This window comes from Dendrobates tinctorius, unplaced genomic scaffold, assembly GCF_039654945.1.
Source record: "Dendrobates tinctorius isolate UK_male_01 unplaced genomic scaffold, ASM3965494v1 ptg000048l, whole genome shotgun sequence".
NCBI lineage: Eukaryota > Metazoa > Chordata > Amphibia > Anura > Dendrobatidae > Dendrobates > Dendrobates tinctorius.
In genome coordinates, this window is record NW_027361716.1 from 7107501 (window position 1) to 7134980 (window position 27480).

The 27480-nt window shown below is 37.7% G+C and overlaps 17 non-coding genes across 17 annotated transcripts; all 17 read left to right on the plus strand.

Annotated features, from left to right (window-relative positions):
- The first annotated feature begins 2414 nt into the window (after positions 1-2414).
- On the plus strand, positions 2415-2496 carry TRNAS-AGA (transfer RNA serine (anticodon AGA)). The gene has a single exon. It is a non-coding gene; the product is annotated as a tRNA-Ser (tRNA).
- A 3310-nt stretch (positions 2497-5806) lies between these two features.
- TRNAS-UGA (transfer RNA serine (anticodon UGA)) lies at positions 5807-5888 on the plus strand. Its single transcript has one exon. It is a non-coding gene; the product is annotated as a tRNA-Ser (tRNA).
- Positions 5889-7551: 1663 nt separating this feature from the next.
- Positions 7552-7633, plus strand: TRNAS-UGA (transfer RNA serine (anticodon UGA)). Its single transcript has one exon. It is a non-coding gene; the product is annotated as a tRNA-Ser (tRNA).
- Positions 7634-8287: 654 nt separating this feature from the next.
- TRNAQ-UUG (transfer RNA glutamine (anticodon UUG)) lies at positions 8288-8359 on the plus strand. The gene has a single exon. It is a non-coding gene; the product is annotated as a tRNA-Gln (tRNA).
- Positions 8360-9266: 907 nt separating this feature from the next.
- On the plus strand, positions 9267-9348 carry TRNAS-AGA (transfer RNA serine (anticodon AGA)). Its single transcript has one exon. It is a non-coding gene; the product is annotated as a tRNA-Ser (tRNA).
- Positions 9349-10003: 655 nt separating this feature from the next.
- Positions 10004-10075, plus strand: TRNAQ-UUG (transfer RNA glutamine (anticodon UUG)). Its single transcript has one exon. It is a non-coding gene; the product is annotated as a tRNA-Gln (tRNA).
- A 930-nt stretch (positions 10076-11005) lies between these two features.
- Positions 11006-11087, plus strand: TRNAS-UGA (transfer RNA serine (anticodon UGA)). Its single transcript has one exon. It is a non-coding gene; the product is annotated as a tRNA-Ser (tRNA).
- Positions 11088-11741: 654 nt separating this feature from the next.
- On the plus strand, positions 11742-11813 carry TRNAQ-UUG (transfer RNA glutamine (anticodon UUG)). The gene has a single exon. It is a non-coding gene; the product is annotated as a tRNA-Gln (tRNA).
- An 896-nt stretch (positions 11814-12709) lies between these two features.
- On the plus strand, positions 12710-12791 carry TRNAS-UGA (transfer RNA serine (anticodon UGA)). Its single transcript has one exon. It is a non-coding gene; the product is annotated as a tRNA-Ser (tRNA).
- A 1663-nt stretch (positions 12792-14454) lies between these two features.
- Positions 14455-14536, plus strand: TRNAS-UGA (transfer RNA serine (anticodon UGA)). Its single transcript has one exon. It is a non-coding gene; the product is annotated as a tRNA-Ser (tRNA).
- Positions 14537-19551: 5015 nt separating this feature from the next.
- On the plus strand, positions 19552-19633 carry TRNAS-UGA (transfer RNA serine (anticodon UGA)). The gene has a single exon. It is a non-coding gene; the product is annotated as a tRNA-Ser (tRNA).
- A 1644-nt stretch (positions 19634-21277) lies between these two features.
- On the plus strand, positions 21278-21359 carry TRNAS-AGA (transfer RNA serine (anticodon AGA)). Its single transcript has one exon. It is a non-coding gene; the product is annotated as a tRNA-Ser (tRNA).
- A 1567-nt stretch (positions 21360-22926) lies between these two features.
- Positions 22927-23008, plus strand: TRNAS-AGA (transfer RNA serine (anticodon AGA)). Its single transcript has one exon. It is a non-coding gene; the product is annotated as a tRNA-Ser (tRNA).
- A 1618-nt stretch (positions 23009-24626) lies between these two features.
- TRNAS-UGA (transfer RNA serine (anticodon UGA)) lies at positions 24627-24708 on the plus strand. Its single transcript has one exon. It is a non-coding gene; the product is annotated as a tRNA-Ser (tRNA).
- A 654-nt stretch (positions 24709-25362) lies between these two features.
- TRNAQ-UUG (transfer RNA glutamine (anticodon UUG)) lies at positions 25363-25434 on the plus strand. Its single transcript has one exon. It is a non-coding gene; the product is annotated as a tRNA-Gln (tRNA).
- A 907-nt stretch (positions 25435-26341) lies between these two features.
- On the plus strand, positions 26342-26423 carry TRNAS-AGA (transfer RNA serine (anticodon AGA)). The gene has a single exon. It is a non-coding gene; the product is annotated as a tRNA-Ser (tRNA).
- A 655-nt stretch (positions 26424-27078) lies between these two features.
- On the plus strand, positions 27079-27150 carry TRNAQ-UUG (transfer RNA glutamine (anticodon UUG)). Its single transcript has one exon. It is a non-coding gene; the product is annotated as a tRNA-Gln (tRNA).
- Positions 27151-27480: the final 330 nt, after the last annotated feature.

Genomic DNA, 27480 nt, shown 5'->3' on the forward strand with positions numbered 1-27480 from the left:
ATTGTCTATGTCATACCAAACAATCTCATACTCTGTGAATAGAGTCAATATTCACATAACACTCTTTCCAAGTGGGTTTATCTGGCAAGGATTTGAAGCCAAAATGGCTGTAGGAAGTGTTTTCGATTTTTCTCTAAGCCATCTTTTCTTGTGTTTTCCAGAATTTCCTAAAGTGCCTTATAAACATTTTTGGTGGTGTTTTTCTAAAAATTCTTTTCGGCGTCTTTTGAATGTGTTTTGTGGCTTTTTTTGTAGCACACAAAAGTCAATCAGGACCCTTTATAGGGTCTTTCGAACCTTACCCTTGACTTGTATTATAGGTATGGAGCTGTTCAAAGTGAAAAACAGCTGAAGATTGATATGGTAATTTCAGTTAACTGCTGGACATTTTTTGGAAACTTCAGATGGTTAATAGACGCTCCAAAGCCTGATCAAATGAACATCAAGTCTTTTTTACTTGGAAATGATTATGTTCAGTCTTCTCAGCATTTTCGGATTATTTTTAAGGATGTTTTTGGAGCTGACTGACTCCAAATCCACATTATGAAGAGGGAAAAGCTTTAAACTGTGAATGGTTCCCATTGATGATGACTTTAAATCAGATTTTTGCATTTTACTGAGACCTTGTATTTTCTTTTCTTTTTCTGAGATGTCTTCCAGAGGGTTGATCACTGAGCTTGATCATGGTGCTATTAGAAAACGTGTGTGAAACTCATAACAGCTTGACGTTTAAATAGTCGTGGCCGAGTGGTTAAGGCGATGGGCTAGAAATCCATAGGGGTCTCCCTGCGCAGGTGCAAATCCTGCCGACTACGTCTATGTTTAAAATAACTTTTTGACCTTTTATCTTTGTTGTTCAATTTGCATGTTTACTAGTCTATTCCCCATGACAGTGATCTGTGATGGAGCGAGTTTCTAGGACCAAACTGACTTTATCTTTGACTGTTCTTTAGATAATCTATTCTGGAGCAACATTACATGTGCGACTTGCTGCTAATCAAAAGAAGCACCGTCGGTGCCATCAGGTAAGAGGTTTTTCTCTCGATCTTGTCCAGCAGCCACAGACCGCTGTCCTGGCTAATGGACTGGGACTTGCACTTTGATTTGCGCAAACCTTAAATTATCTCTCAGATGAAGCCTTTTACCATGCAATGCTAATCTTTATCGACTACTGGATGAACAGTTTTCTAACAGTATAAGTTTTGCAATTTATTTTTTTCACACTTTTTCCAAGTAACAGATACAGCAATCTTTTTACTAGCCACTTTTCATCAACATTTCAAACTGCGCTAGCTGTGATATCGTGGAAATGTTGGTAAATTTGTGGAATGAAAGTTTATAAGATATCAATTTACCATTGTGTATGATTGCAGATTTGCACTGCAGCTTTGGAGCCTGTTTTCGCCATCGTTCACGATTTCATATGCTTTATTCAGCAAAACAAGCCGCAGCCATGATTGCGTCATGGTTGGTTCCATGGTGTAATGGTTAGCACTCTGGACTTTGAATCCAGTCATCTGAGTTCAAATCTCAGTAGAACTTGGGCAAACATTTTGATTTTTCCATCTGCACTCAGATCGACGATGCCCAATGTTTATGATGAAACAAGCAATTTAAAATCCACATAATAAAAGACAAAAAAAGAGTTCAAGGATTCATGGTCAAAGCTGTCAATATCACTCATTGTCTATGTCATACCAAGCAATCTCATACTCTGTGACTTGAGTCAATATTCACATAACACTCTTTCCAAGTGGGTGAATCTGACAAGGATTTGAAGCCAAAATGGCTTCAGGAAGTGTTTTTGATTTTTCTCTAAGCCATCTTTTCTTGTGTTTTCCAGAATTTCCTAAAGTGCCTTATAAACATTTTTGGTGGTGTTTTTCTAAAAATTCTTTTCGGCGTCTTTTGAATGTGTTTTGTGGCTTCTTTTGTAGCACACAAAAGTCAATCAGGACCCTTTCTAGGGTCTTTCGAACCTTACCGTTGACTTGTATTAAAGGTATGGAGCTGTTCAAAGTGAAAAACAGCTGAAGATTGATATGGTAATGTCAGTTAACCGCTGGACATTTTTGGAAACTTGAGATGTTTAATATACGCTCCAAAGCCTAATCAAATGAACATCAAGTCTTTTTTACTTGGAAATGATTATGTTCAGTCTTCTCAGCATTTTTGGATTATTTTTAAGGATGTTTTTGGAGCTGACTGACTCCAAATCCACATTATGAAGAGGGAAAAGCTTTAAACTGTGAATGGATCCCATTGATGATGACTTTAAATCAGATTTTTGCATTTTACTGAGACCTTGTATTTTCTTTTCATTTTCTGAGATGTCTTCCAGAGTGTTGATCACTGAGCTTGATCATGGTGCTATTAGAAAACGTGTGTGAAACTCATAACAGCTTGATGTCCGAGTAGTCGTGGCCGAGTGGTTAAGGCGATGGACTAGAAATCCATTGGGGTCTCCCCGCGCAGGTTCAAATCCTGCCGACTACGTCTGTTTTAATATCTTTTTGACCTTTTATCTTTGTTGTTCAATTTGCATGTTTACTAGTCTATTCCCCATGACAGTGATCTGTGATGGAGCGAGTTTCCAGGACCAAACTGATTTTATCTTTGACTGTCCTTTAGAAAATCTATTCTGGAGCAACATTACATGTGCGACTTGCCGCTAATCAAAAGAAGCACCGTGGGTGCCATCAGGTAAGAGGTTTTTCTCTTGATCTTGTCCAGCAGCCACAGACCGCTGTCCTGGCTAATGGACTGTGACATGCACTTTGATTTGCACAAACCTTAAATTATCTCTCAGATGAAGCCTTTTACCATGCAATGCTAATCTTTATCAACTAGTGGATGAACAGTTTTCTAACAGTATAAGTTTTGCAATTTATTTTTTTCACACTTTTTCCAAGTAACAGATACAGCAATCTTTTTACTAGCCACTTTTCATCAACATTTCAAACTGTCCTAGCTGTGATATCGTGGAAATGTTGGTAAATTTGTGGAATGAAAGGTTATAAGATATCAATTTACCATTGTGTATGATTGCAGATTTGCACTGCAGCTTTGGAGCCTGTTTTCGCCATCGTTCACGATTTCATATGCTTTATTCAGCAAAACAAGCCGCAGCCATGATTGCGTCATGGTTGGATCCATGGTGTAATTCAAATGTAGTTCAAATCTCAGCAGAACCTGGGCACACATTTTGATTTTTCCATCTGCACTCAGATCGACGATGCCCAATGTTTATGATGAAACAAGCAATTTAAAATCCACATAATAAAAGACAAAAAAAGAGTTCAAGGATTCATGGAATACCATCGTCAAAGCAGTAGGATTAGGATCAAGTAGGATTAGCAAAAATTAAAATTGTCTATGTCATACCAAACAATCTCATACTCTGTGAATAGAGTCAATATTCACATAACACTCTTTCCAAGTGGGTTTATCTGGCAAGGATTTGAAGCCAAAATGGCTGCAGGAAGTGTTTTCGATTTTTCTCTAAGCCATCTTTTCTTGTGTTTTCCAGAATTTCCTAAAGTGCCTTATAAACATTTTTGGTGGTGTTTTTCTAAAAATTCTTTTCGGCGTCTTTTGAATGTGTTTTGTGGCTTTTTTTGTAGCACACAAAAGTCAATCAGGACCCTTTATAGGGTCTTTCGAACCTTACCCTTGACTTGTATTATAGGTATGGAGCTGTTCAAAGTGAAAAACAGCTGAAGATTGATATGGTAATTTCAGTTAACTGCTGGACATTTTTTGGAAACTTCAGATGGTTAATAGACGCTCCAAAGCCTGATCAAATGAACATCAAGTCTTTTTTACTTGGAAATGATTATGTTCAGTCTTCTCAGCATTTTCGGATTATTTTTAAGGATGTTTTTGGAGCTGACTGACTCCAAATCCACATTATGAAGAGGGAAAAGCTTTAAACTGTGAATGGTTCCCATTGATGATGACTTTAAATCAGATTTTTGCATTTTACTGAGACCTTGTATTTTCTTTTCTTTTTCTGAGATGTCTTCCAGAGGGTTGATCACTGAGCTTGATCATGGTGCTATTAGAAAACGTGTGTGAAACTCATAACAGCTTGACGTTTAAATAGTCGTGGCCGAGTGGTTAAGGCGATGGGCCAGAAATCCATTGGGGTCTCCCTGCGCAGGTGCAAATCCTGCCGACTACGTCTATGTTTAAAATAACTTTTTGACCTTTTATCTTTGTTGTTCAATTTGCATGTTTACTAGTCTATTCCCCATGACAGTGATCTGTGATGGAGCGAGTTTCTAGGACCAAACTGACTTTATCTTTGACTGTTCTTTAGATAATCTATTCTGGAGCAACATTACATGTGCGACTTGCTGCTAATCAAAAGAAGCACCGTCGGTGCCATCAGGTAAGAGGTTTTTCTCTCGATCTTGTCCAGCAGCCACAGACCGCTGTCCTGGCTAATGGACTGGGACTTGCACTTTGATTTGCGCAAACCTTAAATTATCTCTCAGATGAAGCCTTTTACCATGCAATGCTAATCTTTATCGACTACTGGATGAACAGTTTTCTAACAGTATAAGTTTTGCAATTTATTTTTTTCACACTTTTTCCAAGTAACAGATACAGCAATCTTTTTACTAGCCACTTTTCATCAACATTTCAAACTGCGCTAGCTGTGATATCGTGGAAATGTTGGTAAATTTGTGGAATGAAAGTTTATAAGATATCAATTTACCATTGTGTATGATTGCAGATTTGCACTGCAGCTTTGGAGCCTGTTTTCGCCATCGTTCACGATTTCATATGCTTTATTCAGCAAAACAAGCCGCAGCCATGATTGCGTCATGTTTGGTTCCATGGTGTAATGGTTAGCACTCTGGACTTTGAATCCAGTCATCTGAGTTCAAATCTCAGTAGAACTTGGGCAAACATTTTGATTTTTCCATCTGCACTCAGATCGATGATGCCCAATGTTTATGATGAAACAAGCAATTTAAAATCCACATAATAAAAGACAAAAAAAGAGTTCAAGGATTCATGGTCAAAGCTGTCAATATCACTCATTGTCTATGTCATACCAAGCAATCTCATACTCTGTGACTTGAGTCAATATTCACATAACACTCTTTCCAAGTGGGTGAATCTGACAAGGATTTGAAGCCAAAATGGCTTCAGGAAGTGTTTTTGATTTTTCTCTAAGCCATCTTTTCTTGTGTTTTCCAGAATTTCCTAAAGTGCCTTATAAACATTTTTGGTGGTGTTTTTCTAAAAATTCTTTTCAGCGTCTTTTGAATGTGTTTTGTGGCTTCTTTTGTAGCACACAAAAGTCAATCAGGACCCTTTATAGGGTCTTTCGAACCTTACCGTTGACTTGTATTATAGGTATGGAGCTGTTCAAAGTGAAAAACATCTGAAGATTGATATGGTAATTTCAGTTAACCGCTGGACATTTTTGGAAACTTGAGATGGTTAATAGATGCTCCAAAGCCTGATCAAATGAACATCAAGTCTTTTTTACTTGGAAATGATTATGTTCAGTCTTCTCAGCATTTTCGTATTATTTTTAAGGATGTTTTTGGAGCTGACTGACTCCAAATCCACATTATGAAGAGGGAAAAGCTTTAAACTGTGAATGGTTCCCATTGATGATGACTTTAAATCAGATTTTTGCATTTTACTGAGACCTTGTATTTTCTTTTCATTTTCTGAGATGTCTTCCAGAGGGTTGATCACTGAGCGTGATCATGGTGCAATAACTTGGTGCAATAGTTTTCTAATAAGAAAACATGTGTGAAGCTCATAACAGCTTGACATCCGAGTAGTCGTGGCCGAGTGGTTAAGGCGATGGACTTGAAATCCATTGGGTTCTCCCCGCGCAGGTTCAAATCCTGCCGACTATGTCTATGTTTCAATAACTTTTTGACCTTTTATCTTTGTTGTTCAATTTGCATGTTTACTAGTCTATTCCCCATGACAGTGATCTGTGATGGAGCGAGTTTCTAGGACCAAACTGACTTTATCTTTGACTGTTCTTTAGATAATCTATTCTGGAGCAACATTACATGTGCGACATGTCGCCAATCAAAAGAAACACCGTGGGTGCCATCAGGTAAGAGGTTTTTCTCTTGATCTTGTCTAGCAGCCACAGACCGCTGTCCTGGCTAATGGACTGGGACATGCACTTTGATTTGCACAAACCTTAAATTATCTCTCAGATGAAGCCTTTTACCATGCAATGCTAATCTTTATCGACTACTGGATGAACAGTTTTCTAACAGTATAAGTTTTGCAATTTATTTTTTTCACACTTTTTCCAAGTAACAGATGCAGCAATCTTTTTACTAGCCACTTTTCATCAACATTTCAAACTGCGCTAGCTGTGATATCGTGGAAATGTTGGTAAATTTGTGGAATGAAAGGTTATAAGATATCAATTTACCATTGTGTATGATTGCAGATTTGCACTGCAGCTTTGGAGCCTGTTTTCGCCATCGTTCACGATTTCATATGCTTTATTCAGCAAAACAAGCCGCAGCCATGATTGTGTCATGGTTGGTTCCATGGTGTAATGGTTAGCACTCTGGACTTTGGATCCAGTGATCTGAGTTGAAATCTCAGTAGAACCTGAGCACACATTTTGATTTTTCCATCTGCACTCAGATCGACGATGTGCAATGTTTATGATGAAACAAGCAATTTAAAATACACATAATAAAAGACAAAAAAAGAGTTCAAGGATTCATGGAATACCATGGTCAAAGCTGTCAATCAAGTAGGATTAGCAAAAATTAAAATTGTCTGTCACTCATTGTCTATGTCATACGAAGCAATCTCATACTCTGTGACTTGAGTCAATATTCACATAACACTCTTTCCAAGTGGGTGAATCTGACAAGGATTTGAAGCCAAAATGGCTTCAGGAAGTGTTTTTGATTTTTCTCTAAGCCATCTTTTCTTGTGTTTTCCAGAATTTCCTAAAGTGCCTTATAAACATTTTTGGTGGTGTTTTTCTAAAAATTCTTTTCGGCGTCTTTTGAATGTGTTTTGTGGCTTTTTTTGTAGCACACAAAAGTCAATCAGGACCCTTTATAGGGTCTTTCGAACCTTACCGTTGACTTGTATTATAGGTATGGAGCTGTTCAAAGTGAAAAACAGCTGAAGATTGATATGGTAATTTCAGTTAACTGCTGGACATTTTTGGAAACTTGAGATGGTTAATAGACGCTCCAAAGCCTGATCAAATGAACATCAAGTCTTTTTTACTTGGAAATGATTATGTTCAGTCTTCTCAGCATTTTCGGATTATTTTTAAGGATGTTTTTGGAGCTGACTGACTCCAAATCCACATTATGAAGAGGGAAAAGCTTTAAACTGTGAATGGTTCCCATTGATGATGACTTTAAATCAGATTTTTGTATTTTACTGAGACCTTGTATTTTCCTTTCATTTTCTGAGATGTCTTCCAGAGGGTTGATCACTGAGCGTGATCATGGTGCAATAACTTGGTGCAATAGTTTTCTAATAAGAAAACATGTGTGAAGCTCATAACAGCTTGACATCCGAGTAGTCGTTGCCGAGTGTTTAAGGCGATGGACTTGAAATCCATTGGGGTCTCCCCTCGCAGGTTCAAATCCTGCCGACTACGTATTTGTTTTAATAACCTTTTGACCTTTTATCTTTTTTGTTCAATTTGCATGTTTACTAGTCTATTCCCCATGACAGTGATCTGTGATGGAGCGAGTTTCTAGGACCAAACTGACTTTATCTTTGACTGTTCTTTAGATAATCTATTCTGGAGCAACATTACATGTGCGACTTGTCGCCAATCAAAAGAAACACCGTGGGTGCCATCAGGTAAGAGGTTTTTCTCTCGATCTTGTCCAGCAGCCACAGACCGCTGTCCTGGCTAATGGACTGGGACATGCACTTTGATTTGCACAAACCTTAAATTATCTCTCAGATGAAGCCTTTTACCATGCAATGCTAATCTTTATCGACTACTGGATGAACAGTTTTCTAACAGTATAAGTTTTGCAATTTATTTTTTTCACACTTTTTCCAAGTAACAGATACGGCAATCTTTTTACTATCCACTTTTCATCAACATTTCAAACTGCGCTAGCTGTGATATCGTGGAAATGTTGGTAAATTTGTGGAATTAAAGGTTATAAGATATCAATTTACCATTGTGTATGATTGCAGATTTGCACTGCAGCTTTGGAGCCTGTTTTCGCCATCGTTCACGATTTCATATGCTTTATTCAGCAAAACAAGCCACAGCCATGATTGCATCATGGTTGGTTCCATGGTGTAATGGTTAGCACTCTGGACTTTGAATCCAGTGATCTGAGTTCAAATCTCAGTGGAACCTGGGCACACATTTCAATTTTTCCATGTGCACTCAGATCGACGATGCCCAATGTTTATGATGAAACAAGCAATTTAAAATCCACATAATAAAAGACAAAAAAAGAGTTCAAGGATTCATGGAATACCATGATCAAAGCTGTCAATCAAGTAGGATTAGCAAAAATTAAAATTGTCTATATCACTCATTGTCTATGTCATACCAAGCAATCTCATACTCTGTGACTTGAGTCAATATTCACATAACACTCTTTCCAAGTGGCTGAATCTGACAAGGATTTGAAGCCAAAATGGAAGTGTTTTTGATTTTTCTCTAAGCCATCTTTTCTTGTGTTTTCCAGAATTTCCTAAAGTGACTTATAAACATTTTTGGTGGTGTTTTTCTAAATATTCTTTTCGGCGTCTTTTGAATGTGTTTTGTGGCTTTTTTTGTAGCACACAAAAGTCAATCAGGACCCTTTATAGGGTCTTTCGAACCTTACCGTTGACTTGTATTATAGGTATGAAGCCGTTCAAAGTGAAAAACAGCTGAAGATTGATATGGTAATTTCAGTTAACCGCTGGACATTTTTGGAAACTTGAGATGGTTAATAGACGCTCCAAAGCCTGATCAAATGAACATCAAGTCTTTTTTACTTGGAAATGATTATGTTCAGTCTTCTCTGCATTTTTGTATTATTTTTAAGGATGTTTTTGGAGCTGACTGACTCCAAATCCACATTATGAAGAGGGAAAAGCATTAAACTGTGAATGGTTCCATTGATGATGACTTTAAATCAGATTTTTGCATTTTACTGAGACCTTGTATTTTCTTTTCTTTTTCTGAGATGTCTTCCAGAGGGTTGAACACTGAGCGTGATCATGGTGCTGTTAGAAAACGTGTGTGAAACTCATAACAGCTTGACTTCAGAGTAGTCGTGGCCGAGTGGTTAAGGCGATGGGCTAGAAATCCATTGGGGTCTCCCCGCGCAGGTGCAAATCCTGCCGACTACGTCTATGTTTAAAATAACTTTTTGACCTTTTATCTTTGTTGTTCAATTTGCATGTTTACTAGTCTATTCCCCATGACAGTGATCTGTGATGGAGCGAGTTTCTAGGACCAAACTGACTTTATCTTTGACTGTTCTTTAGATAATCTACTCTGGAGCAACATTACATGTGCGACTTGCTGCTAATCAAAAGAAGCACCGTGGGTGCCATCAGGTAAGAGGTTTTTCTCTCGATCTTGTCCAGCAGCCACAGACCGCTGTCCTGGCTAATGGACTGGGACATGCACTTTGATTTGCACAAACCTTAAATTATCTCTCAGATGAAGCCTTTTACCATGCAATGCTAATCTTTATCGACTACTGGATGAACAGTTTTCTAACAGTATAAGTTTTGCAATTTATTTTTTTCACACTTTTTCCAAGTAACAGATACAGCAATCTTTTTACTAGCCACTTTTCATCAACATTTCAAACTGCGCTAGCTGTGATATCGTGGAAATGTTGGTAAATTTGTGGAATGAAAGGTTATAAGATATCAATTTACCATTGTGTATGATTGCAGATTTGCACTGCAGCTTTGGAGCCTGTTTTCGCCATCGTTCACGATTTCATATGCTTTATTCAGCAAAACAAGCCGCAGCCATGATTGTGTCATGGTTGGTTCCATGGTGTAATGGTTAGCACTCTGGACTTTGAATCCAGTGATCTGAGTTCAAATCTCAGTAGAACCTGGGCACACAATTCGATTTTTCCATCTGCACTCAGATCGACGATGCCCAATGTTTATGATGAAACAAGCAATTTAAAATCCACATAATAAAAGACAAAAAAAGAGTTCAAGGATTCATGGAATACCATCGTCAAAGCAGTAGGATTAGGATCAAGTAGGATTAGCAAAAATTAAAATTGTCTATGTCATACCAAACAATCTCATACTCTGTGAATAGAGTCAATATTCACATAACACTCTTTCCAAGTGGGTTAATCTGACAAGGATTTGAAGCCAAAATGGCTGCAGGAAGTGTTTTTGATTTTTCTCTAAGCCATCTTTTCTTGTGTTTTCCAGAATTTCTTAAAGTGCCTTATAAACATTTTTGGTGGTGTTTTTCTAAATATTCTTTTCGGCGTCTTTTGAATGTGTTTTGTGGCTTTTTTTGTAGCACACAAAAGTCAATCAGGACCCTTTATAGGGTCTTTCGAACCTTACCGTTGACTTGTAGTATAGGTATGGAGCTGTTCAAAGTGAAAAACAGCTGAAGATTGATATGGTAATTTCAGTTAACCGCTGGACATTTTTGGAAACTTGAGATGGTTAATAGACGCTCCAAAGCCTGATCAAATGAACATCAAGTCTTTTTTACTTGGAAATGATTATGTTCAGTCTTCTCAGCATTTTCGTATTATTTTTAAGGATGTTTTTGGAGCTGACTGACTCCAAATCCACATTATGAAGAGGGAAAAGCATTAAACTGTGAATGGTTCCCATTGATGATGACTTTAAATCAGATTTTTGCATTTTACTGAGACCTTGTATTTTCTTTTCTTTTTCTGAGATGTCTTCCAGAGGGTTGATCACTGAGCGTGATCATGGTGCAATAACTTGGTGCAATAGTTTTCTAATAAGAAAACATGTGTGAAGCTCATAACAGCTTGACATCCGAGTAGTCGTGGCCGAGTGGTTAAGGCGATAGACGTGAAATCCATTGGGGTCTCACCGCGCAGGTTCAAATCCTGCCGACTATGTCTATGTTTCAATAACTTTTTGACCTTTTATCTTTTTTGTTCAATTTGCATGTTTACTAGTCTATTGACTATGACAGTGATCTGTGATGGAGCGAGTTTCTAGGACCAAACTGACTTTATCTTTGACTGTTCTTTAGATAATCTATTCTGGAGCAACATTACATGTGCGACATGTCGCCAATCAAAAGAAACACCGTGGGTGCCATCAGGTAAGAGGTTTTTCTCTTGATCTTGTCTAGCAGCCACAGACCGCTGTCCTGGCTAATGGACTGGGACATGCACTTTGATTTGCACAAACCTTAAATTATCTCTCAGATGAAGCCTTTTACCATGCAATGCTAATCTTTATCGACTACTGGATGAACAGTTTTCTAACAGTATAAGTTTTGCAATTTATTTTTTTCACACTTTTTCCAAGTAACAGATACAGCAATCTTTTTACTAGCCACTTTTCATCAACATTTCAAACTGCGCTAGCTGTGATATCGTGGAAATGTTGGTAAATTTGTGGAATGAAAGGTTATAAGATATCAATTTACCATTGTGTATGATTGCAGATTTGCACTGCAGCTTTGGAGCCTGTTTTCGCCATCGTTCACGATTTCATATGCTTTATTAAGCAAAACAAGCCGCAGCCATGATTGCGTCATGGTTGGTTCCATGGTGTAATGGTTAGCACTCTGGACTTTGAATCCAGTGATCTGAGTTCAAATCTCAGTAGAACCAGGGCACACATTTCAATTTTTCCATCTGCACTCAGATCGACGATGCCCAATGTTTATGATGAAACAAGCAATTTAAAATCCACATAATAAAAGACCAAAAAAGAGTTCAAGGATTCATGGTCAAAGCTGTCAATATCACTCATTGTCTATGTCATACCAAGCAATCTCATACTCTGTGACTTGAGTCAATATTCACATAACACTCTTTCCAAGTGGGTGAATCTGACAAGGATTTGAAGCCAAAATGGCTTCAGGAAGTGTTTTTGATTTTTCTCTAAGCCATCTTTTCTTGTGTTTTCCAGAATTTCCTAAAGTGCCTTATAAACATTTTTGGTGGTGTTTTTCTAAAAATTCTTTTCGGCGTCTTTTGAATGTGTTTTGTGGCTTCTTTTGTAGCACACGAAAGTCAATCAGGACCCTTTATAGGGTCTTTCGAACCTTACCGTTGACTTGTATTATAGGTATGGAGCTGTTCAAAGTGAAAAACATCTGAAGATTGATATGGTAATTTCAGTTAACCGCTGGACATTTTTGGAAACTTGAGATGGTTAATAGATGCTCCAAAGCCTGATCAAATGAACATCAAGTCTTTTTTACTTGGAAATGATTATGTTCAGTCTTCTCAGCATTTTCGGATTATTTTTAAGGATGTTTTTGGAGCTGACTGACTCCAAATCCACATTATGAAGAGGGAAAAGCTTTAAACTGTGAATGGTTCCCATTGATGATGACTTTAAATCAGATTTTTGCATTTTACTGAGACCTTGTATTTTCTTTTCATTTTCTGAGATGTCTTCCAGAGGGTTGATCACTGAGCGTGATCATGGTGCAATAACTTGGTGCAATAGTTTTCTAATAAGAAAACATGTGTGAAGCTCATAACAGCTTGACATCCGAGTAGTCGTGGCCGAGTGGTTAAGGCGATGGACTTGAAATCCATTGGGGTCTCCCCGCGCAGGTTCAAATCCTGCTGACTACGTCTTTGTTTCAATAACTTTTTGACCTTTTATCTTTTTTGTTCAATTTGCATGTTTACTAGTCTATTCCCCATGACAGTGATCTGTGATGGAGCGAGTTTCTAGGACCAAACTGACTTTATCTTTGACTGTTCTTTAGATAATCTATTCTGGAGCAACATTACATGTGCGACTTGCTGCTAATCAAAAGAAGCACCGTGGGTGCCATCAGGTAAGAGGTTTTTCTCTCGATCTTGTCCAGCAGCCACAGACCGCTGTCCTGGCTAATGGATTGGGACATGCACTTTGATTTGCACAAACCTTAAATTATCTCTCAGATGAAGCCTTTTACCATGCAATGCTAATCTTTATCGACTACTGGATGAACAGTTTTCTAACAGTATAAGTTTTGCAATTTATTTTTTTCACCCTTTTTCCAAGTAACAGATACAGCAATCTTTTTACTAGCCACTTTTCATCAACATTTCAAACTGCGCTAGCTGTGATATCGTGGAAATGTTGGTAAATTTGTGGAATGAAAGGTTATAAGATATCAATTTACCATTGTGTATGATTGCAGATTTGCACTGCAGCTTTGGAGCCTGTTTTCGCCATCGTTCACAATTTCATATGCTTTATTCAGCAAAACAAGCCGCAGCCATGGTTGCGTCATGGTTGGTTCCATGGTGTAATGGTTAGCACTCTGGACTTTGGATCCAGTGATCTGAGTTGAAATCTCAGTAGAACCTGAGCACACATTTTGATTTTTCCATCTGCACTCAGATCGACGATGCCCAATGTTTATGATGAAACAAGCAATTTAAAATACACATAATAAAAGACAAAAAAAGAGTTCAAGGATTGATGGAATACCATGGTCAAAGCTGTCAATCAAGTATAATTAGCAAAAATTAAAATTGTCTGTCACTCATTTTCTATGTCATATGAAGCAATCTCATACTCTGTGACTTGAGTCAATATTCACATAACACTGTTTCCAAGTGGATGAATCTGACAAGGATTTGAAGCCAAAATGGCTTCAGGAAGTGTTTTTGATTTTTCTCTAAGCCATCTTTTCTTGTGTTTTCCAGAATTTCCTAAAGTGACTAATAAACATTTTTGGTGGTGTTTTTCTAAAAATTCTTTTCGGCGTCTTTTGAATGTGTTTTGTGGCTTTTTTTGTAGCACACAAAAGTCAATCAGGACCCTTTATAGGGTCTTTCGAACCTTACCGTTGACTTGTATTATAGGTATGGAGCTGTTCAAAGTGAAAAACATCTGAAGATTGATATGGTAATTTCAGTTAACCGCTGGACATTTTTGGAAACTTGAGATGGTTAATAGATGCTCCAAAGCCTGATCAAATGAACATCAAGTCTTTTTTACTTGGAAATGATTATGTTCAGTCTTCTCAGCATTTTCGGATTATTTTTAAGGATGTTTTTGGAGCTGACTGACTCCAAATCCACATTATGAAGAGGGAAAAGCTTTAAACTGTGAATGGTTCCCATTGATGATGACTTTAAATCAGATTTTTGCATTTTACTGAGACCTTGTATTTTCTTTTCATTTTCTGAGATGTCTTCCAGAGGGTTGATCACTGAGCGTGATCATGGTGCAATAACTTGGTGCAATAGTTTTCTAATAAGAAAACATGTGTGAAGCTCATAACAGCTTGACATCCGAGTAGTCGTGGCTGAGTGGTTAAGGCGATGGACTTGAAATCCATTGGGGTCTCCCCGCGCAGGTTCAAATCCTGCCGACTACGTCTTTGTTTCAATAACTTTTTGACCTTTTATCTTTTTTGTTCAATTTGCATGTTTACTAGTCTATTCCCCATGACAGTGATCTGTGATGGAGCGAGTTTCTAGGACCAAACTGACTTTATATTTGACTGTTCTTTAGATAATCTATTCTGGAGCAACATTACATGTGCGACTTGCTGCTAATCAAAAGAAGCACCGTGGGTGCCATCAGGTAAGAGGTTTTTCTCTCGATCTTGTCCAGCAGCCACAGACCGCTGTCCTGGCTAATGGACTGGGACATGCACTTTGATTTGCACAAACCTTAAATTATCTCTCAGATGAAGCCTTTTACCATGCAATGCTAATCTTTATCGACTACTGGATGAACAGTTTTCTAACAGTATAAGTTTTGCAATTTATTTTTTTCACACTTTTTCCAAGTAACAGATACAGCAATCTTTTTACTAGCCACTTTTCATCAACATTTCAAACTGGGCTAGCTGTGATATCGTGGAAATGTTGGTAAATTTGTGGAATGAAAGGTTATAAGATATCAATTTACCATTGTGTATGATTGCAGATTTGCACTGCAGCTTTGGAGCCTGTTTTCGCCATCGTTCACAATTTCATATGCTTTATTCAGCAAAACAAGCCGCAGCCATGGTTGTGTCATGGTTGGTTCCATGGTGTAATGGTTAGCACTCTGGACTTTGGATCCAGTGATCTGAGTTGAAATCTCAGTAGAACCTCAGCACACATTTTGATTTTTCCATCTGCACTCAGATCGACGATGCCCAATGTTTATGATGAAACAAGCAATTTAAAATACACATAATAAAAGACAAAAAAAGAGTTCAAGGATTCATGGAATACCATGGTCAAAGCTGTCAATCAAGTATAATTAGCAAAAATTAAAATTGTCTGTCACTCATTTTCTATGTCATATGAAGCAATCTCATACTCTGTGACTTGAGTCAATATTCACATAACACTGTTTCCAAGTGGGTGAATCTGACAAGGATTTGAAGCCAAAATGGCTTCAGGAAGTGTTTTTGATTTTTCTCTAAGCCATCTTTTCTTGTGTTTTCCAGAATTTCCTAAAGTGCCTAATAAACATTTTTGGTGGTGTTTTTCTAAAAATTCTTTTCGGCGTCTTTTGAATGTGTTTTGTGGCTTTTTTTGTAGCACACAAAAGTCAATCAGGACCCTTTATAGGGTCTTTCGAACCTTACCCTTGACTTGTATTATAGGTATGGAGCTGTTCAAAGTGAAAAACATCTGAAGATTGATATGGTAATTTCAGTTAACCGCTGGACATTTTTGGAAACTTGAGATGGTTAATAGACGCTCCAAAGCCTGATCAAATGAACATCAAGTCTTTTTTACTTGGAAATGATTATGTTCAGTCTTCTCAGCATTTTCGGATTATTTTTAAGGATGTTTTTGGAGCTGACTGACTCCAAATCCACATTATGAAGAGGGAAAAGCTTTAAACTGTGAATGGTTCCCATTGATGATGATGACTTTAAATCAGATTTTTGCATTTTACTGAGACCTTGTATTTTCTTTTCTTTTTCTGAGATGTCTTCCAGAGGGTTGATCACTGAGCTTGATCATGGTGCTATTAGAAAACGTGTGTGAAACTCATTACAGCTTGACGTCTGAGTAGTCGTGGCCGAGTGGTTAAGGCGATAGACTAGAAATCCATTGGGGTCTCCACACGCAGGTGCAAATCCTGCCGACTACGTCTATGTTTAAAATAACTTTTTGACCTTTTATCTTTGTTGTTCAATTTGCATGTTTACTAGTCTATTCCCCATGACAGTGATCTGTGATGGAGCGAGTTTCTAGGACCAAACTGACTTTATATTTGACTGTTCTTTAGATAATCTATTCTGGAGCAACATTACATGTGCGACTTGCCGCTAAATAAAAAAAGCATCGTGGGTGCCATCAGGTAAGAGGTTTTTCTCTTGATCTTGTCCAGCAGCCACAGACCGCTGTCCTGGCTAATGGACTGGGACATGCACTTTGATTTGCACAAACCTTAAATTATCTCTCAGATGAAGCCTTTTACCATGCAATGCTAATCTTTATCGACTACTGGATTAACAGTTTTCTAACAGTATAAGTTTTGCAATTTATTTTTTTCACACTTTTTCCAAGTAACAGATACAGCAATCTTTTTACTAGCCACTTTTCATCAACATTTCAAACTGTCCTAGCTGTGATATCGTGGAAATGTTGGTAAATTTGTGGAATGAAAGGTTATAAGATATCAATTTACCATTGTGTATGATTGCAGATTTGCACTGCAGCTTTGGAGCCTGTTTTCGCCATCGTTCACGATTTCATATGCTTTATTCAGCACAACAAGCCGCAGCCATGACTATGTCATGGTTGGTTTCATGGTGTAATGGTTAGCACTCTCGACTTTGAATCCAGAGTGCATTTTGATTTTTCCATCTGCACTCAGATAGACGATGCCAAATGTTTATGATGAAACAAGCAATTTAAAATCCACATAATAAAAGACAAAAAAAGAGTTCAAGGATTCATGGTCAAAGCTGTCAATATCACTCATTGTCTATGTCATACCAAGCAATCTCATACTCTGTGACTTGAGTCAATATTCACATAACACTCTTTCCAAGTGGGTGAATCTGACAAGGATTTGAAGCCAAAATGGCTTCAGGAAGTGTTTTTGATTTTTCTCTAAGCCATCTTTTCTTGTGTTTTCCAGAATTTCCTAAAGTGCCTTATAAACATTTTTGGTGGTGTTTTTCTAAAAATTCTTTTCGGCGTCTTTTGAATGTGTTTTGTGGCTTTTTTTGTAGCACACAAAAGTCAATCAGGACCCTTTATAGGGTCTTTCGAACCTTACCGTTGACTTGTATTATAGGTATGGAGCTGTTCAAAGTGAAAAACAGCTGAAGATTGATATGGTAATTTCAGTTAACCGCTGGTCATTTTTGGAAACTTGAGATGGTTAATAGACGCTCCAAAGCCTGATCAAATGAACATCAAGTCTTTTTTACTTGGAAATGATTATGTTCAGTCTTCTCAGCATTTTTGGATTATTTTTAAGGATGTTTTTGGAGCTGACTGACTCCAAATCCACATTATGAAGAGGGAAAAGCTTTAAACTGTGAATGGTTCCCATTGATGATGACTTTAAATCAGATTTTTGCATTTTACTGAGACCTTGTATTTTCTTTTCTTTTTCTGAGATGTCTTCCAGAGGGTTGATCACTGAGCTTGATCATGGTGCTATTAGAAAACATGTGTGAAACTCATAACAGCTTGACGTCCGAGTAGTCGTGGACGAGTTGTTAAGGCGATGGACTAGAAATCCATTGGGGTCTCCCTGCGCAGGTTCAAATCCTGCTGACCACGTCTATGTTTCAATAACTTTTTGACCTTTTATCTTTGTTGTTCAATTTGCATGTTTACTAGTCTATTCCCCATGACAGTGATCTGTGATGGAGCGAGTTTCTAGGACCAAACTGACTTTATCTTTGACTGTTCTTTAGATAATCTATTCTGGAGCAACATTACATGTGCGACTTGCCGCTAATCAAAAGAAGCACCGTGGTGCCATCAGGTAAGAGGTTTTTCTCTTTATCTTGTCCAGCAGCCACAGACCGCTGTCCTGGCTAATGGACTGGGACATGCACTTTGATTTGCACAAACCTTAAATTATCTCTCAGATGAAGCCTTTTACCATGCAATGCTAATCTTTATCAACTACTGTATGAACAGTTTTCTAACAGTATAAGTTTTGCAATTTATTTTTTTCACAATTTTTCCAAGTAACAGATACAGCAATCTTTTTACTAGCCACTTTTCATCAACATTTCAAACTGTCCTAGCTGTGATATCGTGGAAATGTTGGTAAATTTGTGGAATAAAAGGTTATAAGATATCAATTTACCATTGTGTATGATTTCAGATTTGCACTGCAGCTTTGGAGCCTGTTTTCGCCATCGTTCACGATTTCATATGCTTTATTCAGCACAACAAGCCGCAGCCATGACTGTGTAATGGTTGGTTCCATGGTGTAATGGTTAGCACTCTGGACTCTGAATTCAAATCTCAGTGGAACCTGGGCACACATTTCAATTTTTCCATCTGCACTCAGATCGACGATGCCCAGTGTTTATGATGAAACAAGCAATTTAAAATACACATAATAAAAGACAAAAAAAGAGTTCAAGGATTCATGGAATACCATGGTCAAAGCTGTCAATCAAGTAGGATTAGCAAAAATTAAAATTGTCTATGTCACTCATTGTCTATGTCACTCATTGTCTATGTCATACCAAGCAATCTCATACTCTGTGACTTGAGTCAATATTCACATAACACTCTTTCCAAGTGGGTGAATCTGACAAGATTTTGAAGCCAAAATGTCTTCAGGAAGTGTTTTTGATTTTTCTCTAAGCCATCTTTTCTTGTGTTTTCCAGAATTTCCTAAAGTGCCTTATAAACATTTTTGGTGGTGTTTTTCTAAAAATTCTTTTCGGCGTCTTTTGAATGTGTTTTGTGGCTTTTTTTGTAGCACACAAAAGTCAATCAGGACCCTTTATAGGGTCTTTCGAACCTTACCGTTGACTTGTATTATAGGTATGGAGCTGTTCAAAGTGAAAAACAGCTGAAGATTGATATGGTAATTTCAGTTAACCGCTGGACATTTTTGGAAACTTGAGATGGTTAATAGATGCTCCAAAGCCTGATCAAATGAACATCAAGTCTTTTTTACTTGGAAATGATTATGTTCAGTCTTCTCAGCATTTTTGGATTATTTTTAAGGATGTTTTTGGAGCTGACTGACTCCAAATCCACATTATGAAGAGGAAAAAGCTTTAAACTGTGAATGGTTCCCATTGATGATGACTTTAAATCAGATTTTTGCATTTTACTGAGACCTTGTATTTTCTTTTCATTTTCTGAGATGTCTTCCAGATGGTTGATCACTGAGCTTGATCATGGTGCTATTAGAAAACATGTGTGAAACTCATAACAGCTTGACGTCCGAGTAGTCGTGGCCGAGTGGTAAAGGCGATGGACTTGAAATCCATTGGGGTCTCCCCGCGCAGGTTCAAATCCTGCCGACTATGTCTATGTTTCAAAAACTTTTTGACCTTTTATCTTTGTTGTTCAATTTGCATGTTTACTAGTCTATTCCCCATGACAGTGATCTGTGATGGAGCGAATTTCTAGGACCAAACTGACTTTATCTTTGACTGTTCTTTAGATAATCTATTCTGGAGCAACATTACATGTGCGACTTGCCGCTAATCAAAAGAAGCACCGTGGGTGCCATCAGGTAAGAGGTTTTTCTCTTGATCTTGTCCAGCAGCCACAGACCGCTGTCCTGGCTAATGGACTGGGACATGCACTTTGATTTGCACAAACCTTAAATTATCTCTCAGATGAAGCCTTTTACCATGCAATACTAATCTTTATCGACTACTGGATGAACAGTTTTCTAACAGTATAAGTTTTGCAATTTATTTTTTTCACACTTTTTCCAAGTAACAGAGACAGCAATCTTTTTACTAGCCACTTTTCATCAACATTTCAAACTGTCCTAGCTGTGATATCGTGGAAATGTTGGTAAATTTGTGGAATGAAAGGTTATAAGATATCAATTTACCATTGTGTATGATTGCAGATTTGCACTGCAGCTTTGGAGAATGTTTTCGCCATCGTTCACGATTTCATATGCTTTATTCAGCACAACAAGCCGCAGCCATGACTGTGTAATGGTTGGTTCCATGGTGTAATGGTTAGCACTTTGGACTTTGAATCCTGTTATCTGAATTCAAATCTCAGTGGAACCTGGGCACACATTTCAATTTTTCCATCTGCACTCAGATCGACGATGCCCAATGTTTATGATGAAACAAGCAATTTAAAACACACATAATAAAAGACAAAAAAAGAGTTCAAGGATTCATGGAATACCATGGTCAAAGCTGTCAATCAAGTAGGATTAGCAAAAATTAAAATTGTCTATGTCACTCATTGTCTATGTCATACCAAGCAATCTCATACTCTGTGACTTGAGTCAATATTCACATAATACTCTTTCCAAGTGGGTGAATCTGACAAGGATTTGAAGCCAAAATGGCTTCAGGAAGTGTTTTTGATTTTTCTCTAAGCCATCTTTTCTTGTGTTTTCCAGAATTTCCTAAAGTGCCTTATAAACATTTTTGGTGGTGTTTTTCTAAAAATTCTTTTCGGCGTCTTTTGAATGTGTTTTGTGGCTTTTTTTGTAGCACACAAAAGTCAATCAGGACCCTTTATAGGGTCTTTCGAACCTTACCGTTGACTTGTATTATAGGTATGGAGCTGTTCAAAGTGAAAAACATCTGAAGATTGATATGGTAATTTCAGTTAACCGCTGGACATTTTTGGAAACTTGAGATGGTTAATAGACGCTCCAAAGCCTGATCAAATGAACATCAAGTCTTTTTTACTTGGAAATGATTATGTTCAGTCTTCTCAGCATTTTCGGATTATTTTTAAGGATGTTTTTGGAGCTGACTGACTCCAAATCCACATTATGAAGAGGGAAAAGCTTTAAACTGTGAATGGTTCCCATTGATGATGATGACTTTAAATCAGATTTTTGCATTTTACTGAGACCTTGTATTTTCTTTTCTTTTTCTGAGATGTCTTCCAGAGGGTTGATCACTGAGCTTGATCATGGTGCTATTAGAAAACGTGTGTGAAACTCATTACAGCTTGACGTCTGAGTAGTCGTGGCCGAGTGGTTAAGGAGATGGACTAGAAATCCATTGGGGTCTCCACGCGCAGGTTCAAATCCTGCCGACTACGTCTATGTTTAAAATAACTTTTTGACCTTTTATCTTTGTTGTTCAATTTGCATGTTTACTAGTCTATTCCCCATGACAGTGATCTGTGATGGAGCGAGTTTCTAGGACCAAACTGACTTTATATTTGACTGTTCTTTAGATAATCTATTCTGGAGCAACATTACATGTGCGACTTGCCGCTAAATAAAAAAAGCATCGTGGGTGCCATCAGGTAAGAGGTTTTTCTCTTGATCTTGTCCAGCAGCCACAGACCGCTGTCCTGGCTAATGGACTGGGACATGCACTTTGATTTGCACAAACCTTAAATTATATCTCAGATGAAGCCTTTTACCATGCAATGCTAATCTTTATCGACTACTGGATGAACAGTTTTCTAACAGTATAAGTTTTGCAATTTATTTTTTTCACACTTTTTCCAAGTAACAGATACAGCAATCTTTTTACTAGCCACTTTTCATCAACATTTCAAACTGTCCTAGCTATGATATCGTGGAAATGTTGGTAAATTTGTGGAATGAAAGGTTATAAGATATCAATTTACCATTGTGTATGATTGCAGATTTGCACTGCAGCTTTGGAGCCTGTTTTCGCCATCGTTCACGATTTCATATGCTTTATTCAGCACAACAAGCCGCAGCCATGACTATGTCATGGTTGGTTTCATGGTGTAATGGTTAGCACTCTCGACTTTGAATCCAGATTGCATTTCGATTTTTCCATCTGCACTCAGATCGACGATGCCAAATGTTTATGATGAAACAAGCAATTTAAAATCCACATAATAAAAGACAAAAAAAGAGTTCAAGGATTCATGGTCAAAGCTGTCAATATCACTCATTGTCTATGTCATACCAAGCAATCTCATACTCTGTGACTTGAGTCAATATTCACATAACACTCTTTCCAAGTGGGTGAATCTGACAAGGATTTGAAGCCAAAATGGCTTCAGGAAGTGTTTTTGATATTTCTCTAAGCCATCTTTTCTTGTGTTTTCCAGAATTTCCTAAAGTGCCTTATAAACATTTTTGGTGGTGTTTTTCTAAAAATTCTTTTCGGCGTCTTTTGAATGTGTTTTGTGGCTTTTTTTGTAGCACACAAAAGTCAATCAGGACCCTTTATAGGGTCTTTCGAACCTTACCGTTGACTTGTATTATAGATATGGAGCTGTTCAAAGTGAAAAACAGCTGAAGATTGATATGGTAATTTCAGTTAACCGCTGGACATTTTTAGAAACTTGAGATGGTTAATAGACGCTCCAAAACCTGATCAAATGAACATCAAGTCTTTTTTACTTGGAAATGATTATGTTCAGTCTTCTCAGCATTTTTGGATGATTTTTAAGGATGTTTTTGGAGCTGACTGACTCCAAATCCACATTATGAAGAGGGAAAAGCTTTAAACTGTGAATGGTTCCCATTGATGATGACTTTAAATCAGATTTTTGCATTTTACTGAGACCTTGTATTTTCTTTTCATTTTCTGAGATGTCTTCCAGAGGGTTGATCACTGAGCTTGATCATGGTGCTATTAGAAAACATGTGTGAAACTCATAACAGCTTGACGTCCGAGTAGTCGTGGCCGAGTGGTTAAGGCGATGGACTAGAAATCCATTGGGGTCTCCCCGCGCAGGTTCAAATCCTGCCGACTACGTCTATGTTTCAATAACTTTTTGACCTTTTATCTTTGTTGTTCAATTTGCATGTTTACTAGTCTATTCCCCATGACAGTGATCTGTGATGGAGCGAGTTTCTAGGACCAAACTGACTTTATCTTTGACTGTTCTTTAGATAATCTATTCTGGAGCAACATTACATGTGCGACTTGCCGCTAATCCAAAGAAGCACCGTGGGTGCCATCAGGTAAGAGGTTTTTCTCTTGATCTTGTCCAGCAGCCACAGACCGCTGTCCTGGCTAATGGACTGGGACATGCACTTTGATTTGCACAAACCTTAAATTATCTCTCAGATGAAGCCTTTTACCATGCAATGCTAATCTTTATCAACTACTGGATGAACAGTTTTCTAACAGTATAAGTTTTGCAATTTATTTTTTTCACACTTTTTCCAAGTAACAGATACAGCAATCTTTTTACTAGCCACTTTTCATCAACATTTCAAACTGTCCTAGCTGTGATATCGTGGAAATGTTGGTAAATTTGTGGAATGAAAGGTTATAAGATATCAATTTACCATTGTGTATGATTGCAGATTTGCACTGCAGCTTTGGAGCCTGTTTTCGCCATCGTTCACGATTTCATATGCTTTATTCAGCACAACAAGCCGCAGCCATGACTGTGTAATGGTTGGTTCCATGGTGTAATGGTTAGCACTTTTGACTTTGAATCCTGTTATCTGAATTCAAATCTCAGTGGAACCTGGGCACACATTTCAATTTTTCCATCTGCACTCAGATCGACGATGCCCAATGTTTATGATGAAACAAGCAATTTAAAATCCACATAATAAAAGACAAAAAAAGAGTTCAAGGATTCATGGAATACCATGGTCAAAGCTGTCAATCAAGTAGGATTAGCAAAAATTAAAATTGTCTATGTCACTCATTGTCTATGTCATACCAAGCAATCTCATACTCTGTGACTTGAGTCAATATTCACATAACACTCTTTCCAAGTGGGTGAATCTGACAAGGATTTGAAGCCAAAATGGCTTCAGGAATTTCCTAAAGTGCCTCATAAACATTTTTGGTGGTGTTTTTCTAAAAATTCTTTTCGGCGTCTTTTGAATGTGTTTTGTGGCTTTTTTTGTAGCACACAAAAGTCAATCAGGACCCTTTATAGGGTCTTTCGAACCTTACCGTTGACTTGTATTATAGGTATGGAGCTGTTCAAAGTGAAAAACAGCTGAAGATTGATATGGTAATTTCAGTTAACCGCTGGACATTTTTGGAAACTTGAGATGGTTAATAGATACTCCAAAGCCTGATCAAATGAACATCAAGTCTTTTTTACTTGGAAATGATTATGTTCAGTCTTCTCAGCATTTTTGGATTATTTTTAAGGATGTTTTTGGAGCTGACTGACTCCAAATCCACATTATGAAGAGGGAAAAGCTTTAAACTGTGAATGGTTCCCATTGATGATGACTTTAAATCAGATTTTTGCATTTTACTGAGACCTTGTATTTTCTTTTCTTTTTCTGAGATGTCTTCCAGAGGGTTGATCACTGAGCGTGATCATGGTGCAATAACTTGGTGCAATAGTTTTCTAATAAGAAAACATGTGTGAAGCTCATAACAGCTTGACATCCGAGTAGTCGTTGCCGAGTGGTTAAGGCGATGGACTTGAAATCCATTGGGGTCTCCCCTCGCAGGTTCAAATCCTGCCGACTACGTCTATGTTTCAATAACCTTTTGACCTTTTATCTTTTTTGTTCAATTTGCATGTTTACTAGTCTATTCCCCATGACAGTGATCTGTGATGGAGCGAGTTTCTAGGACCAAACTGACTTTATCTTTGACTGTTCTTTAGATAATCTATTCTGGAGCAACATTACATGTGCGACTTGTCGCCAATCAAAAGAAACACCGTGGGTGCCATCAGGTAAGAGGTTTTTCTCTCGATCTTGTCCAGCAGCCACAGACCGCTGTCCTGGCTAATGGACTGGGACATGCACTTTGATTTGCACAAACCTTAAATTATCTCTCAGATGAAGCCTTTTACCATGCAATGCTAATCTTTATCGACTACTGGATGAACAGTTTTCTAACAGTATAAGTTTTGCAATTTATTTTTTTCACACTTTTTCCAAGTAACAGATACAGCAATCTTTTTACTATCCACTTTTCATCAACATTTCAAACTGCGCTAGCTGTGATATCGTGGAAATGTTGGTAAATTTGTGGAATTAAAGGTTATAAGATATCAATTTACCATTGTGTATGATTGCAGATTTGCACTGCAGCTTTGGAGCCTGTTTTCGCCATCGTTCACGATTTCATATGCTTTATTCAGCAAAACAAGCCACAGCCATGATTGCATCATGGTTGGTTCCATGGTGTAATGGTTAGCACTCTGGACTTTGAATCCAGTGATCTTAGTTCAAATCTCAGTGGAACCTGGGCACACATTTCAATTTTTCCATGTGCTCTCAGATCGACGATGCCCAATGTTTATGATGAAACAAGCAATTTAAAATCCACATAATAAAAGACAAAAAAAGAGTTCAAGGATTCATGGAATACCATGATCAAAGCTGTCAATCAAGTAGGATTAGCAAAAATTAAAATTGTCTATATCACTCATTGTCTATGTCATACCAAGCAATCTCATACTCTGTGACTTGAGTCAATATTCACATAACACTCTTTCCAAGTGGCTGAATCTGACAAGGATTTGAAGCCAAAATGGAAGTGTTTTTGATTTTTCTCTAAGCCATCTTTTCTTGTGTTTTCCAGAATTTCCTAAAGTGACTTATAAACATTTTTGGTGGTGTTTTTCTAAATATTCTTTTCGGCGTCTTTTGAATGTGTTTTGTGGCTTTTTTTGTAGCACACAAAAGTCAATCAGGACCCTTTATAGGGTCTTTCGAACCTTACCGTTGACTTGTATTATAGGTATGAAGCCGTTCAAAGTGAAAAACAGCTGAAGATTGATATGGTAATTTCAGTTAACCGCTGGACATTTTTGGAAACTTGAGATGGTTAATAGACGCTCCAAAGCCTGATCAAATGAACATCAAGTCTTTTTTACTTGGAAATGATTATGTTCAGTCTTCTCTGCATTTTCGTATTATTTTTAAGGATGTTTTTGGAGCTGACTGACTCCAAATCCACATTATGAAGAGGGAAAAGCATTAAACTGTGAATGGTTCCATTGATGATGACTTTAAATCAGATTTTTGCATTTTACTGAGACCTTGTATTTTCTTTTCTTTTTCTGAGATGTCTTCCAGAGGGTTGAACACTGAGCGTGATCATGGTGCTGTTAGAAAACGTGTGTGAAACTCATAACAGCTTGACTTCTGAGTAGTCGTGGCCGAGTGGTTAAGGCGATGGGCTAGAAATCCATTGGGGTCTCCCCGCGCAGGTGCAAATCCTGCCGACTACGTCTATGTTTAAAATAACTTTTTGACCTTTTATCTTTGTTGTTCAATTTGCATGTTTACTAGTCTATTCCCCATGACAGTGATCTGTGATGGAGCGAGTTTCTAGGACCAAACTGACTTTATCTTTGACTGTTCTTTAGATAATCTACTCTGGAGCAACATTACATGTGCGACTTGCTGCTAATCAAAAGAAGCACCGTGGGTGCCATCAGGTAAGAGGTTTTTCTCTCGATCTTGTCCAGCAGCCACAGACCGCTGTCCTGGCTAATGGACTGGGACATGCACTTTGATTTGCACAAACCTTAAATTATCTCTCAGATGAAGCCTTTTACCATGCAATGCTAATCTTTATCGACTACTGGATGAACAGTTTTCTAACAGTATAAGTTTTGCAATTTATTTTTTTCACACTTTTTCCAAGTAACAGATACAGCAATCTTTTTACTAGCCACTTTTCATCAACATTTCAAACTGCGCTAGCTGTGATATCGTGGAAATGTTGGTAAATTTGTGGAATGAAAGGTTATAAGATATCAATTTACCATTGTGTATGATTGCAGATTTGCACTGCAGCTTTGGAGCCTGTTTTCGCCATCGTTCACGATTTCATATGCTTTATTCAGCAAAACAAGCCGCAGCCATGATTGTGTCATGGTTGGTTCCGTGGTGTAATGGTTAGCACTCTGGACTTTGAATCCAGTGATCTGAGTTCAAATCTCAGTAGAACCTGGGCACACAATTCGATTTTTCCATCTGCACTCAGATCGACGATGCCCAGTGTTTATGATGAAACAAGCAATTTAAAATCCACATAATAAAAGACAAAAAAAGAGTTCAAGGATTCATGGAATACCATCGTCAAAGCAGTAGGATTAGGATCAAGTAGGATTAGCAAAAATTAAAATTGTCTATGTCATACCAAACAATCTCATACTCTGTGAATAGAGTCAATATTCACATAACACTCTTTCCAAGTGGGTTAATCTGACAAGGATTTGAAGCCAAAATGGCTGCAGGAAGTGTTTTTGATTTTTCTCTAAGCCATCTTTTCTTGTGTTT